Below are 14,627 nucleotides of genomic sequence, written 5' to 3'. Positions count from 1 at the left end.
TAAAAACGTATTAAGTAACTATTCACCCCCCCCCCCTCTTAGTTACTTACAATACAGGTTAACGATAATCTAATAGTCGTTATTATCAATGTTCAATAAAAAAATATATTAATACAGAGTATGACAATATTTTTTTTTCTTGAACGACAAGATTTTTACTAAACAAACAACAAATGATACTCTAGCAAAGAGCTAGAAGAAGATTACATGAGGCTAATGAGCCAAGAGTTTCAATTAGAAACTAAATTTTATATCTAAGCCAAGTAAATGAAAAAAATCAAATGCTATAAAAAATTTAGCACTTCTTCAAGGACTTGTCATTAAAGAATGAACAATTCCTAGAACGCCAAATCAACTAAAGAGCCGCAACTAAGATAGCAAACAACCAGTTCTTCTCATACTTCGATTTGTTGCTACAATCAATCCATGAGAGCACTTAGTTCCAAGACATGAAAGCTGGAAAGTACAAATTTTACCTAATAAACGTCACTCGCCAAACTTCAATCGCAAATGGACTAAGAAATAAGACATGATGGGAACTCTCGAAGGGCGGACTGATATACCCTGATTAGTCAAGTTTTTACGTGTCGTTTTGTGCAAGGACAACCTAAGATAAATCAGGAAGAATTTAATATTTGTAAGATTGAGGTCTAAATCAATTCTCTATATTAATCAGAAGGTTAATAGTGGAAAGTATGACCTATGATTGTTCTTTGACAAGTGGTCAGGTACACTTTGTATGGACATGCATGATCCTTTTGGTCTCAATACATTAACGATTGTTCGAAAAATACAATAACCAAGTCCAACCGGTTTAATCTAGACACTACTTAATCCGTTTGTCAATTTGTGCAAATTAAAAGAGAGTTTGGGTTTTTATATTATAGTTTCTAGTTAAAATAAGTAAATAAAAGCCTAAAAAATAAATAAAACATTAAAGGTAAATGGTGTGTTGGTTGTGATTTAGTTAACTAAACTGGGATTATTAATGTTTATACTTAAAAAGGTTTATTATCTTTTTTTGAAAGACAAACTCACACACACCATTAACACGAATATTTACAACCACGAATATGTCTCAAGTGAGACTTGAACCCTCAACCTCTTGGTTGGAGGGCTACGACGATACCGCTGGGCCAAATGCTAAACTCCCTACCAATCGGTTTATCGTATTTTTAAATTAGCATGTCACCAGGAACTAGGTTATGGTGATTCCGATAGCACCGATTATACTCAGCTCTCAACTCTCACTTTTAACCAATGTTAACCAATGTTAAGGATGTAAGTGGCCCTTCTTATGGATGCGTGAATATCTATACAAAGATGCATTGTGCACCTTGGGCGTTTGAATTAATAAGCAACATCACTACTATAGGAATATAAGATTTCCTTATGGATCCAACCATTAACACAATTTTATATTAAATCTAATAAAGCCTTTAAGTTTGAGGTTTCAGAATACTATATGTTAATGGAGTTAATAGAATCTAAAGATGTTTAGAAAAACTAGAATACTTAACGATTCATCGTCTCCCTTTATAGATTCATAAACTAAGTTTGTATTTTAGCGTAATAATATTCCATGTATGATATAAAACTAGCACTTACTTAAGTCTACCAAATAAATCCCTTGGTAATTCACAACGTACTTTACTTTTAGTGTTTCCTAGAATGTACTACACCTTATTTTTTCCATAATCTATTTCATCTATAAACAAATCAATACCGACAAGTGGGCATCAAGTTACGTATATAATCGTTCACGAATAATTCCTATTCTAGATACTCTTTCTGTCCCAATCTAATTGTCCTCAAAATAAAAACATATTGTTTAAGAAATGTGATTATTATACTGTATTTTTTGATTACTTTACACTTTACCTCGTACTTTTTACCTTTATTATCGTATATGCATACATTAAAGTATAAAGAAACTTTATCTTCTTATTCTCATTTATTTATAAAATTTAACATTTATAACAACTAAAAAACTTGATAATAAATATGAGATGAAAGGAGTTTATCGTTAAACACAAAATTAAAATTAAATATTTTTATTTTGAACGGCAAAATTATATTAAAACCACTTAGTGAGGCACTAGAAGCAAAAATTACTAAGGACTAGTTAGCCAAGCATGCCAACTAATGTCTTTTCAATTCGATTTTGAATAATTCGATTTTGAATCATATATAAAAGCATGGAAGCTGGTTTAAGGGCTTTGAGTACGTATGTAACGACCCGATCAAAACCGTTATTGACGGCGCCGTTAACTTAGGTCCCGTTGCGTGGTCGTAGTCCCTATATGAGACTCGTTTGACCAAAAATTATGTCGCATTCATTTGAAAGGTACAAGACTTGCAAGTTTAGTTTAACAACGGATCGACAACAAGTTTAAGTTTACAAAAGTAGTAAAGTATGATTGAAATAACTCGCGACATAATTAGTTAAAATCACAGTTGCTATAAATAGCGTAAGTAAGTAGACAAAAGTTTGAATCCAAAAGTGCTATCCCTAGCGTATGCATGCATGGTAGACTCCAATCAAGTAATCAAAGAGTGCGGAAGCATGTATCAAGTAGCCATGTATAAACCTGAGAAAACATAGAAGAATCTGTCAACGCAAAAACGTTGGTGAAATCATAGGTTTAAGTAAGTGAGTAAAAGTAAGTAAGTCGAACCACAAGATTTGCAAAGTTGAATAATAGTACATTCTAAAAGTTAATATTCACGAGCACCCAATTATCAAAACTTAACATTCCGTCCGTTGAATACCCCATCAATAGTGCTAGAACAAACACTGATTCTCGAAAATATATTTCATCCGTAAACGGTAGCGAACCGTCAAAGATGAGGGTTGTCAAACCTATATGGCCATATAACATAAGTTCTCGCTTACACCATCTGATGTAACTAATGATAATCGGATTGAGGATTTTCGTTCTAAACTCGTATGTAGAATGTTTGTTTTCCCGTTCTTGTGTTCACTTAGTTCAAAAGAATCGTTTATGTTTTCTCATCCCAAAAGTAAGTTCAAAAGAGTAAAAAGTGGGACTATGACATCACCTCGAGTGGACGAGTATAAAAGTACTTCACAAAGTAAACGTGTGCATGAAAGTTGCTTAGCCTTGACCTAAACAAGTAAGTTATATCAATTAACCGGTTACGACACAAGGTCGGGTGAAATGTGTTCAATTAGTCCTATGGCTCGTTACGACTCGATTAAATATAGCATGTGAATCACGTTGCCAAGTTTCATGCGAGAATCAAGTATAAAAGCATGTTAGAACGATTGCATAAAAGTTTGGTTAAGTTTGACTAAAAGTCAAACTTGGTCAAAGTCAAAGTCAACGGGGTCGGGTCGGGTATCTGACAATTTTCCCAAGACGAGAAGTCATATAAGAGCCTAATAGTCAAGTTTCATGTTAAACGGAGTTTTAGTTAAGCGGAAACATTTTTGTGACATTTAAAAACAAAAGAGAGTGGCCTGGGGCTTTTGCGCGGCGCGCACTGGGTTGCGCGGCGCGCACCCAAGTGCAATTTCTGGTCAGAACTCAACCAAGAAGGCAAACATCTGGGGTCTCTGATTCTGCGCGGCGCGCGGGTAAATGCGCGGCGCGCAATACCTGGGAATCATGCAGTTTGCAGAAAAATGGTCCAAGTCACGAACCAAAATACAAACAATCACATTTTATGATCCGCAAACAATTAGAACATGTATCTTATATCATCGGAAAGGTATTTTTACAAGGAATACAACTAAACACAATTCATCAATCACAAACATCATTTACAATAGCCGAAATCTCATCAAGTGATCAATAAAAGTCCATTTTCAAAGTTTCAAGTTCATCAATCGCATTTTAAGTTTCGGGAATCCAATTCACACATATGATATGCCGTTTTGAGGGTAATGAAGCATACATTACTACTAAACACTAACAATTAACATTTCATGGCATTCAAGCATCAAAAGTTCATGTCAAGAACTATCAAACCCTAGTCAAACATCACAAAATCATTTAATCGGGTTTTTGAAGTTTTCTTAATCAACCTACACATCAAAATGTGACTAATGATACTAGTAACACAATTAAAACATGCACTTTAACAATCTAACAACATTAACTCATCCAAAATCAAGGATTAAGCAAACCCATTTCAAAAACTCAAACTAGTTACTCCAAACCACAAATCGAGCAAACAAAACATATATTCATGTTACACACGAGCCATAGACACTAACTAACACAATTTCAAGTATATAAAACGAATTTAGAGAAATTTAGTGTTTTAGAAATGTTACCCAAACTTGATGAAATTGGTATCAAAATGTAGAGGATGAAAAGAGGATCACGAATATGTAATTTGTTTTGAAGTTTGCTTCCCGATCCGAATTTAGATGATGAATTTGTGATTTTGGTGTTTATGTTCATAAAAGAGAAGTAGAGAGAAAAAGAGGAAGAAATGTGGAGGGTGTTGGTGGAAATGAATGGAGGAGGTGAAGTGGTTGACTAGTTGACCTAGTCACCACTTTGCCCACTTGTCAACTTAAGTCCCTCATGTTTGTAGTCGGGTGCGGGAATTAACCAAACGAAATATTTTAAAAACGCTCGAGTAGACGAGTGATGTTATAATTAAATAACGAGAATATTATAAACGTTAGTCAACGGAAATTGGGAATTTAAATAGCGAAAGATATTATTAAAAAAAAAAAAGACGGTGTTAAAAATAAATTTAACGGAAAAACGCGGGATGTTACATTATCCACACCTCAAAAGAAATTTCGTCCCGAAATTTAGTTGGAAGTAGTAGTTGTTGAATCTTACTCGAGATCTTGCGTTGTAAATTCTACGAGTGAGGGAGAAGTACGTCCTAGGGTATTTCAACGAATTTTGACGGTCGGGATCATATGTTGTTTTAAGGTTTGGCTTCACGATTTATGGTTTCAACCGGTCCTCCTAGGAAGTGAGGGTTATCGTCGATAGTGAGTTCATCAAAGGAGATAACAAGTTCTCGTTTCGTAAAACACGTCTTTGAGTTGATACATCGAATGTAGGATAAACGGAGACCCAAAATGAGTCGGAAAAATCTAAACGGCTAGCGACGGGTCCAAAACACCCCAAGAATTTAAAGGATCGAAATATAGCGGATTTAGCTTCCTACGTTTCCCGAAACGGATTGCACCTCCTCAAGGTGCGACTTTTAAAGTGACGCGGTTACCCACTTGGAATTCGAGAGGTTCACGTCTAACATCGGCATAGTTCTTTTGGCGACAACGAGTCGTGTTGGGTCTTCCTTGGATATGGATAAGTTTTCTCGGTCGCTCATGCATAATCCCGGTCCCGGTGAATTGGTCATCGTTTACTTGGTTCGACAAAAGGAGAATGACGTTTCCGGTCATATAAGGTTTCGAAGGCGTGGCGTCAATACTCGAATGAAAATTTTGTAGTAAGAGAGTTTGATTAAAGGCAAAGACGTTTCTCAAGAAAATTTGAAGTTGGTAACACAAATTCGTATTACGGTTTCCAAGGTTTGAATCGTATGTTTGCTCGGTCCGTCGGGTTGTGGTTGATGTGCGGTACTCATGTCTAAACGTGGTCCCGAGACTTTTTGTGAGGCACTCCAAAATCTAGAAGTGAAACGAGGATCTCGGTCCGAAACGGAGTACATTCCGTAAGGTATATTTGAACAAGTTTGTTAGGACAAGTTTCTCAAGAAAATTCGCGTCGCGAAAGATTTATCAGTTTCCAAAAACGTTCGTCGGGGCAAGTTCTCATCGGTTTCTGAAAAAAAAAAACGTTCGTCGGGACTATTCACCCTCGAGGCGAATATTAGTATAACGTGGAGAGTCTCTCCCTCCATTGAGAGTTTAGAGTAAAGATTTCCTGAACCGGAAGTACGAGTGTGATGAGAGAGAAGTTTCCGCCTCGGTGCGAGCATAACGAGTAAATCGTAATTAGTCAATAAGACTGCGCGAGGACGAGCTAGTATACCCGTGCGACATACGGTTGAAGTCGAATGGAATCGGTAATTCATTCGGAAGCATAAATATAATTTGACAATAATTGAAGGTGTGTCCCCGGTATGGTTGTTATAAATATTCTCGGAGTTTTCGGATGTCCAAACCTGAAAAGATGAAGTCATGTACATGGCACATGGTGGTGATTAGGTTGATCGAGTCCAATCACCATCACGAGTCATTAGAACTTTGGTATGTCTTACCGTAATATAACCACGTTGATCGAGTGTCGTTATATTACGCTAACTCATACCTCCATTCCCACATCACTCCATAGATTCAAGTTCGTGTAATCGTGAAGTTTAAAATAAACAAAGTGTAACGACGTCTCTAACGTGACTCGTATTGAATCGAAAGAATTAGTGCAACTATAAAGAAGCGTTCCCCGAGGGAAGTGTATAAATGATTGTTCACGTCAATGTGGTTCGAGTCAGACAATAAGGTATTCAGGTATGAAAAGAGTAACGAGTCATGATAACGAGTAGCACGCAACCGTAGCGATAAACAGTGATGACGATACTCATCTAGAGTAGTGACGGTGACTTTACAATACTCATGAATAGTAAGATGAGACGGGGTGAATAACAACCATGGAGTCAGAGTTCCCGAACCAAGGTGGCAGAATACGAGCTCGTATGATGAAGGTTGGGTACCATTAAAAATTCTTCCTAAGAATGATTCAAGTATAATGCACAGGTAGTCAAGTAAGTGCTATCTATAGCAAATGTATGTCAGAATGCAATGGCTAACTATCCGGTTGTAGTCTAGACTCACTAATGCGTCCTAACGACTCTGTCAGACACACTAATGCACGCCCTAGTTCCCTACAACCAACGCTCTGATACCACTTGTAACGACCTGACCAAAACCGTTATTGACGGCGCCGTTAACTTAGGTCCCGTTGCGTGGTCGTAGTCCCTATATGAGACTCGTTTGACCAAAAATTATGTCGCATTTATTTGAAAGGTACAAGACTTGCAAGTTTAGTTTAACAACGGATCGACAACAAGTTTAAGTTTACAAAAGTAGTAAAGTATGATTGAAATAACTCGCGACATAATTAGTTAAAATCACAGTTGCTATAAATAGCGTAAGTAAGTAGACAAAAGTTTGAATCCAAAAGTGCTATCCCTAGCGTATGCATGCATGGTAGACTCCAATCAAGTAATCAAAGAGTGCGGAAGCATGTATCAAGTAGCCATGTATAAACCTGAGAAAACATAGAAGAATCTGTCAACGCAAAAACGTTGGTGAAATCATAGGTTTAAGTAAGTGAGTAAAAGTAAGTAAGTCGAACCACAAGATTTGCAAAGTTGAATAATAGTACATTCTAAAAGTTAATATTCACGAGCACCCAATTATCAAAACTTAACATTCCGTCCGTTGAATACCCCATCAATAGTGCTAGAACAAACACTGATTCTCGAAATTATATTTCATCCGTAAACGGTAGCGAACCGTCAAAGATGAGGGTTGTCAAACCCATATGGCCATATAACATAAGTTCTCGCTTACACCATCTGATGTAACTAATGATAATCGGATTGAGGATTTTCGTTCTAAACTCGTATGTAGAATGTTTGTTTTCCCGTTCTTGTGTTCACTTAGTTCAAAAGAATCGTTTATGTTTTCTCATCCCAAAAGTAAGTTCAAAAGAGTAAAAAGTGGGACTATGATCTCACCTCGAGTGGACGAGTATAAAAGTACTTCACAAAGTAAACGTGTGCATGAAAGTTGCTTAGCCTTGACCTAAACAAGTAAGTTATATCAATTAACCGGTTACGACACAAGGTCGGGTGAAATGTGTTCAATTAGTCCTATGGCTCGTTACGACTCGATTAAATATAGCATGTGAATCACGTTGCCAAGTTTCATGCGAGAATCAAGTATAAAAGCATGTTAGAACGATTGCATAAAAGTTTGGTTAAGTTTGACTAAAAGTCAAACTTGGTCAAAGTCAAAGTCAACGGGGTCGGGTCGGGTATCCGACAATTTTCCCAAGACGAGAAGTCATATAAGAGCCTAATAGTCAAGTTTCATGTTAAACGGAGTTTTAGTTAAGCGGAAACATTTTTGTGACATTTAAAAACAAAAGAGAGTGGCCTGGGGCTTTTGCGCGGCGCGCACTGGGTTGCGCGGCGCGCACCCAAGTGCAATTTCTGGTCAGAACTCAACCAAGAAGGCAAACATCTGGGGTCTCTGATTCTGCGCGGCGCGCGGGTAAATGCGCGGCGCGCAATACCTGGGAATCATGCAGTTTGCAGAAAAATGGTCCAAGTCACGAACCAAAATACAAACAATCACATTTTATGATCCGCAAACAATTAGAACATGTATCTTATATCATCGGAAAGGTATTTTTACAAGGAATACAACTAAACACAATTCATCAATCACAAACATCATTTACAATAGCCGAAATCTCATCAAGTGATCAATAAAAGTCCATTTTCAAAGTTTCAAGTTCATCAATCGCATTTTAAGTTTCGGGAATCCAATTCACACATATGATATGCCGTTTTGAGGGTAATGAAGCATACATTACTACTAAACACTAACAATTAACATTTCATGGCATTCAAGCATCAAAAGTTCATGTCAAGAACTATCAAACCCTAGTCAAACATCACAAAATCATTTAATCGGGTTTTTGAAGTTTTCTTAATCAACCTACACATCAAAATGTGACTAATGATACTAGTAACACAATTAAAACATGCACTTTAACAATCTAACAACATTAACTCATCCAAAATCAAGGATTAAGCAAACCCATTTCAAAAACTCAAGCTAGTTACTCCAAACCACAAATCGAGCAAACAAAACATATATTCATGTTACACACGAGCCATAGACACTAACTAACACAATTTCAAGTATATAAAACGAATTTAGAGAAATTTAGTGTTTTAGAAATGTTACCCAAACTTGATGAAATTGGTATCAAAATGTAGAGGATGAAGAGAGGATCACGAATATGTAATTTGTTTTGAAGTTTGCTTCCCGATCCGAATTTAGATGATGAATTTGTGATTTTGGTGTTTATGTTCATAAAAGAGAAGTAGAGAGAAAAAGAGGAAGAAATGTGGAGGGTGTTGGTGGAAATGAATGGAGGAGGTGAAGTGGTTGACTAGTTGACCTAGTCACCACTTTGCCCACTTGTCAACTTAAGTCCCTCATGTTTGTAGTCGGGTGCGGGAATTTAACAAACGAAATATTTTAAAAACGCTCGAGTAGACGAGTGATGTTATAATTAAATAACGAGAATATTATAAACGTTAGTCAACGGAAATTGGAAATTTAAATAGCGAAAGATATTATTAAAAAAAAAAAAAGACGGTGTTAAAAATAAATTTAACGGAAAAACGCGGGATGTTACAACGTACCTAACCACTCGAAACCAATCGATAAATGAACAAAACAAACAATTTGTCTTGTTCATGCATGGTCACACATGAATCGTTTTAGTTAATTGACTAGCTATCAGCAAAAATTTATAAATGTTTAAAATGCTCATAAAAGAAACATATCACATAAAGCAGGAGTTTCTACGAAGAACCCTTTAGATGATTAATTTGGAATCAGATAATTAATTTGGAGGCATCTAAATGGGACCACTTTCAATGTCAACAAGTAGATCGACAGATATATAAAAAATTCTACATGTTTATCTACAGTTCATAATTAAATATTCATCTTTCAATAAATTAAGTAGAGTTATAGGTATTCAAAACTAGTGAAATGACATGTGAAGTTACGAGTTTGTTTAAACGAAACAGTTTAATGATATATTTTAGGCATTAAGTGAATTTAAACGCTAAAGTCATTTAGTTTAATGACCCGTCAGATTCCGACTAAGAAACTTCTCGTTGTTTTTACAGACACATTGATGTACTTAATTTGATTGGAATAAATAAATTACATATATTCTCTCATAATCATCTTCCAATTTTCATCAAATTACTATTTTTCTTGTTATAAAAGTCTACATAGAACCTTATATTGAGACGTGTATTTCGCATACATATATAACGTAATTAATTTCGTAAAGAGAACTCATATTTAAATTTGAATAATTATATAATAATAATTAATAATTAATGAGAGTGAATTTTTTTTCCCAAAAAACATGAAATAAATAAATAAGTAAATTTAATTTAATTAGTCACTAATTAAATTAATGACATCATCTTAAGAGCTTAGATTTTTTTTCTTTTTAATTTTTTCTTAACTAATGAATTACTCTAATAATGACATCATCATTATAGAATTTTAATAGAAACTATAGATTATAATTTATATTTTTTACGAAAACACGGAAATTGTAGAAAGGAATTCTACAATGAAATCCAGAACATATCTATCTATAGTTTCTATTATATTGCTAAAATGATGATGTCATTATTAGGCTAATTCCTTTGTTAAGAAAAAATCAAAAAGAAAAAGAAAAAATCTAAGCATGGTGGGTGATGTCATTAATCTAAATAATTTTGAATTAAAATTAAATCTTATTAATTGATTATTATTATTATTAAATCTTATTAATAATTATTTTAATTATTAAATTTAAATTATTTTAAATTATTTAATTTAATTATTTTGAATTGAGTACGAGAAGGTATTAAAGTTAGACAGGAGGAAACCAATACTACATTTATATTTTAATTTACACTTTTAAAATAAAATGAAAACCAATATTATCTCTTATAATTGGATGTGGATTGTTTAATATGCATTTTAGGTGTTTGATGAAATGTTCAGCTGACGAGTTTCTTAGTCGGACTGTGTGGTTCCACGGGTCATTAAACTAAATAACTTTAGCATTTACGTTCACTTAATACCTAAAACATATCATTAAACTGTTTCGTTTAAACAAACCCGTGGTTTCACGGGTCATTTCACTAGTAACATACCAAAGGCCTAACCATACAAGCTTTTTTCAACAATTACAAAGACTCAAAAAAAAAAAAAAAAAAAACACTTGACAAGAATTAAATCCGACACCTTTGAATTCGATAAATATTCAATTGACATCCATCCATTGTCACCCGTATTCTCTACTATATGTACTACTCACAGACTACATTATTATTGTACGATTTACTAAATGTACTATTCATGGACTACAATATTAATATTGTACGATTTGTCCTCAAACTAGTGAACTTTTTTTGACCAACATACCAGCACATCTCAAAAGGTGTCACCCATCCGGGGGTCGGATTTGTTATACTTCCATTTAAACAAAACGTGGTGTGTCCGTTATAAGGAAAATATTTTACCTTATGAAAAAAGGAGGGATAATCAACATGGGCTTTTTTTCTAGATTCCTAATAACAGCCCAATGCATAAAATAGTTCTATAACCTAATAACTATCAATATCAATACTATCAAATATAAGTTTAATATGTAATCGTACAATCATTTTATTTTATAGAGGTTAACGATAGCTTAATGGATGTTATTATCAAAGTTCAATAAAAAAAAAATTATTAATACAAAGTATGACAATATATTATTTTTGTTCTTGAATGGCAAGATTTTTATCAAGCAAACAACAAACGGCTCTCTAGCAAAGAGCTAGAAGAGCATTACATGGAGCTAATGAGCCAAGAGTTCCATCTAGAAACTAGGTTACCCCTATATCTAAGCCAAGCAAATGAAAAAAATTTAAGACCACTTGCAATCGTTCAGTTTTTTCACATACATTTTCACTGCTACATCAGCGCCACATCAGCACAAACCCTTTACCATTTCTTTCACATTTCTTTTACTAAACACTCACTATTATACACTCCATTTCAAACTTTAACTAATTTTAAATTATTAAATAAAACAAATAACATTTTATTAAATAAAATAAAAACATTACATTATTTATAAGTAAATCTATAAATAAAAAGCACATTATATTAAATAAATAATACATACATTTATTTATTAAATACAAAACAATAAGCAATGTAAAATGTGAATATAATATAAAACACATCATTTATATATACATAATAAATAATAATATATAATATAATATATAATTATATAGTTAAAATAATAAAAACCTACCAACTACTTCCCCACTCCCACAAACTCATCCCCACCCACAAACTCTTTTCCCACCTCACCTTACCTGCAACAACAAAAAACAGACGAAGAAGAAAAGGAGAAAGAAGAAGAAGAAAAGGAGAAAGAAGAAAAAGAAAAAAAACAAATAAATTAAGTGTGCCCCACCAAAATGCTCGTTAGAGCCGTTGCAGGGGTCACTGGCGGATGGTGTGGCGGGTTGCTGGTGGTGGCAGTGAGTGGGTGGCGGCCAGTGGCTGAGGTGGGTCACGGATGGTTGCAAGTGGCCAAATGCTATAAAAAATTTATCACTTCTTCAAGGACTTGTCATTAAACAATGTGCCATATTTCCTTCCTTGAACTTCATTAACCTGCACTTTCATTACTTGTTGATTACCCGGTGGTATCTCATTTCTACACCCGTGTGTAAAATGGGAAGCATCTCCACAAATGGCACAAACATCTTGTACCCGCACAAAATTACAAGCAATACCCTGGTTCGGGCAGTTAAATATAAGCATCCTAAGCTCATCTAATTCCTACTCGATATTCCTAGATGACCCTCCCGAGTTAGACACTTGGCTAAAACGGACCGTATTCGAGTTTTTCCTATCAACCGAATCTTGGGTTTTAGAACCCTTACTTAGTTGTTCGAAAAAAGTCCATTCTTCATCACTGTTTCGGGTAAGGAATGCCCCGCCACTAGCTCTCAAAAGGAATTGTCTATTTTGAGAATCGAGACTATCGTAAAAGACTTTGACTAATTCTCATATTAGTATTTCATGGTGTGGACAAGCTCTAAGTAACTCCTTCAGACGTTCGTACGCTTCATGAAAAGTTCGCCAGACAATTGCCTAAAAGATTTAATTTGCGTACGCATGTCTGAGGTCTTACTTATAGGGTAGAATTCCTCAAGGAATCGTTTTTCATCACCACCCAAGTAGTAATACTTCGGACGGGTAAGGATTGAAACCAATGTTTCACTTTATCTTTTAATGAATAAGGAATTAAGCGAAGTCGTACCTCTTTATCGGTGAATCCGTTTAACTTATTAGTAGCACAAATTTCATTGAACTCGTTGATGTGCTCATAAGGTTCCTCGGTTTCCGTACCTCAGTAGGTAGGGAAAATGGCATCCAATTGAGGTAGAACCTCAAATCTCTGGCTATTTCCTCCATTTGGAGCGGCCGGATAAACTATAGGTGAATGATCTTCGTCTTCACCGGGTTGATAATATGTATCAACACCCCTTTCGTCTCGATATCCTATTGTTGTGATTAGCTCCGGGATCTCTTCCTCGTCTTCGGAGTAGTTTGACTTTGGTGAATTCAGTGAAAATTCTGAATGTGATTCTAGTTGTGGTCCTGTTGTTATTTGTGTTGATGATGTGGCCACTGCTAAAATTTTTGAAGCCTTAGTAGCCTTCCGGTTAGCTTTTGTCGATTTCTCAATTTTCGGGGCGTAGAGCAATGGTGATACTCTTCCCGAATTTTGAGTGTGCATACGCTACCTACAAAACACAGACAAGAATACCAAATGTAACATCGAACAAAATAGAATGCAAAAATAAAGCAAAAATATAATGCGAATAGATTTTTTTTTGGATTTTCTAGGTTTATTAATTTTTAGGATGTTTCAAAATTAAAAAGAAAGCAATTAAAATAAGCGTTTGCAAACAGGCGCACACCTTCCCCGGCAGCGACGTCAAAATTTGATCGGCGTCATAGTACCAATAAAATGTGACGACCTGAAAATTTTTGATCAAATTTAAACTTAATCTTTACATGGTTTCGACATGACAAGCAATGTATATATAATCGAATCTCAAAATTTTTGAACTGTTTAAATGAATTCATTTGACCTTTGACTATTCCCGACGATTCACGAACAATTGTTTGTAAACAACTATATATATATATATATATATATATATATATATATATATATATATATATATATATATATATATATATATATATATATATATATATATATATATATATATATATATAATTATAAATGCAAGTATTAGAAATTATAAAATGTTAGTAACTCATTAAAAATTAAAAATGTAAAAGATTATACAAAATAAGTTGTTACTAAAATGAATCTATGTATAAATAATTTCTATGATCATATGTATATTAGAATATATATATAAAAGTTATAAATATTATATGGCGAAACTTATTAAGTAAATATATATATATATATATATGAATGTAAGTATATATAATAATTTGACATTTTGAAATTTTTAAAATATAATTTCAATATTAGAATTTAAAATGTAAAATAAGATACATAATAATTAAATGGTAATTAAAATGAATTTATATAAATATAGTTGTTATGATACTATTGTTATTACTTTTAGTATTAATATCAATATTAATATTGGTATTATTAATATTAATTTAAAAATATAATTTATAGATGTGAATTTGATTGTTATATTATTATCATCATCAATATTATTATTATCATAATATTATTATAATTAGTATTATGAATAATATTATTATTACCATCATATTTTATTTA

The sequence above is a fragment of the Rutidosis leptorrhynchoides genome, chromosome 11, assembly GCF_046630445.1.
Source record: "Rutidosis leptorrhynchoides isolate AG116_Rl617_1_P2 chromosome 11, CSIRO_AGI_Rlap_v1, whole genome shotgun sequence".
NCBI classification, from domain to species: Eukaryota; Viridiplantae; Streptophyta; class Magnoliopsida; order Asterales; family Asteraceae; genus Rutidosis; species Rutidosis leptorrhynchoides.
The sequence above is the reverse complement of the archived record's forward strand: the minus strand, read 5'-3'. Positions refer to the sequence as shown.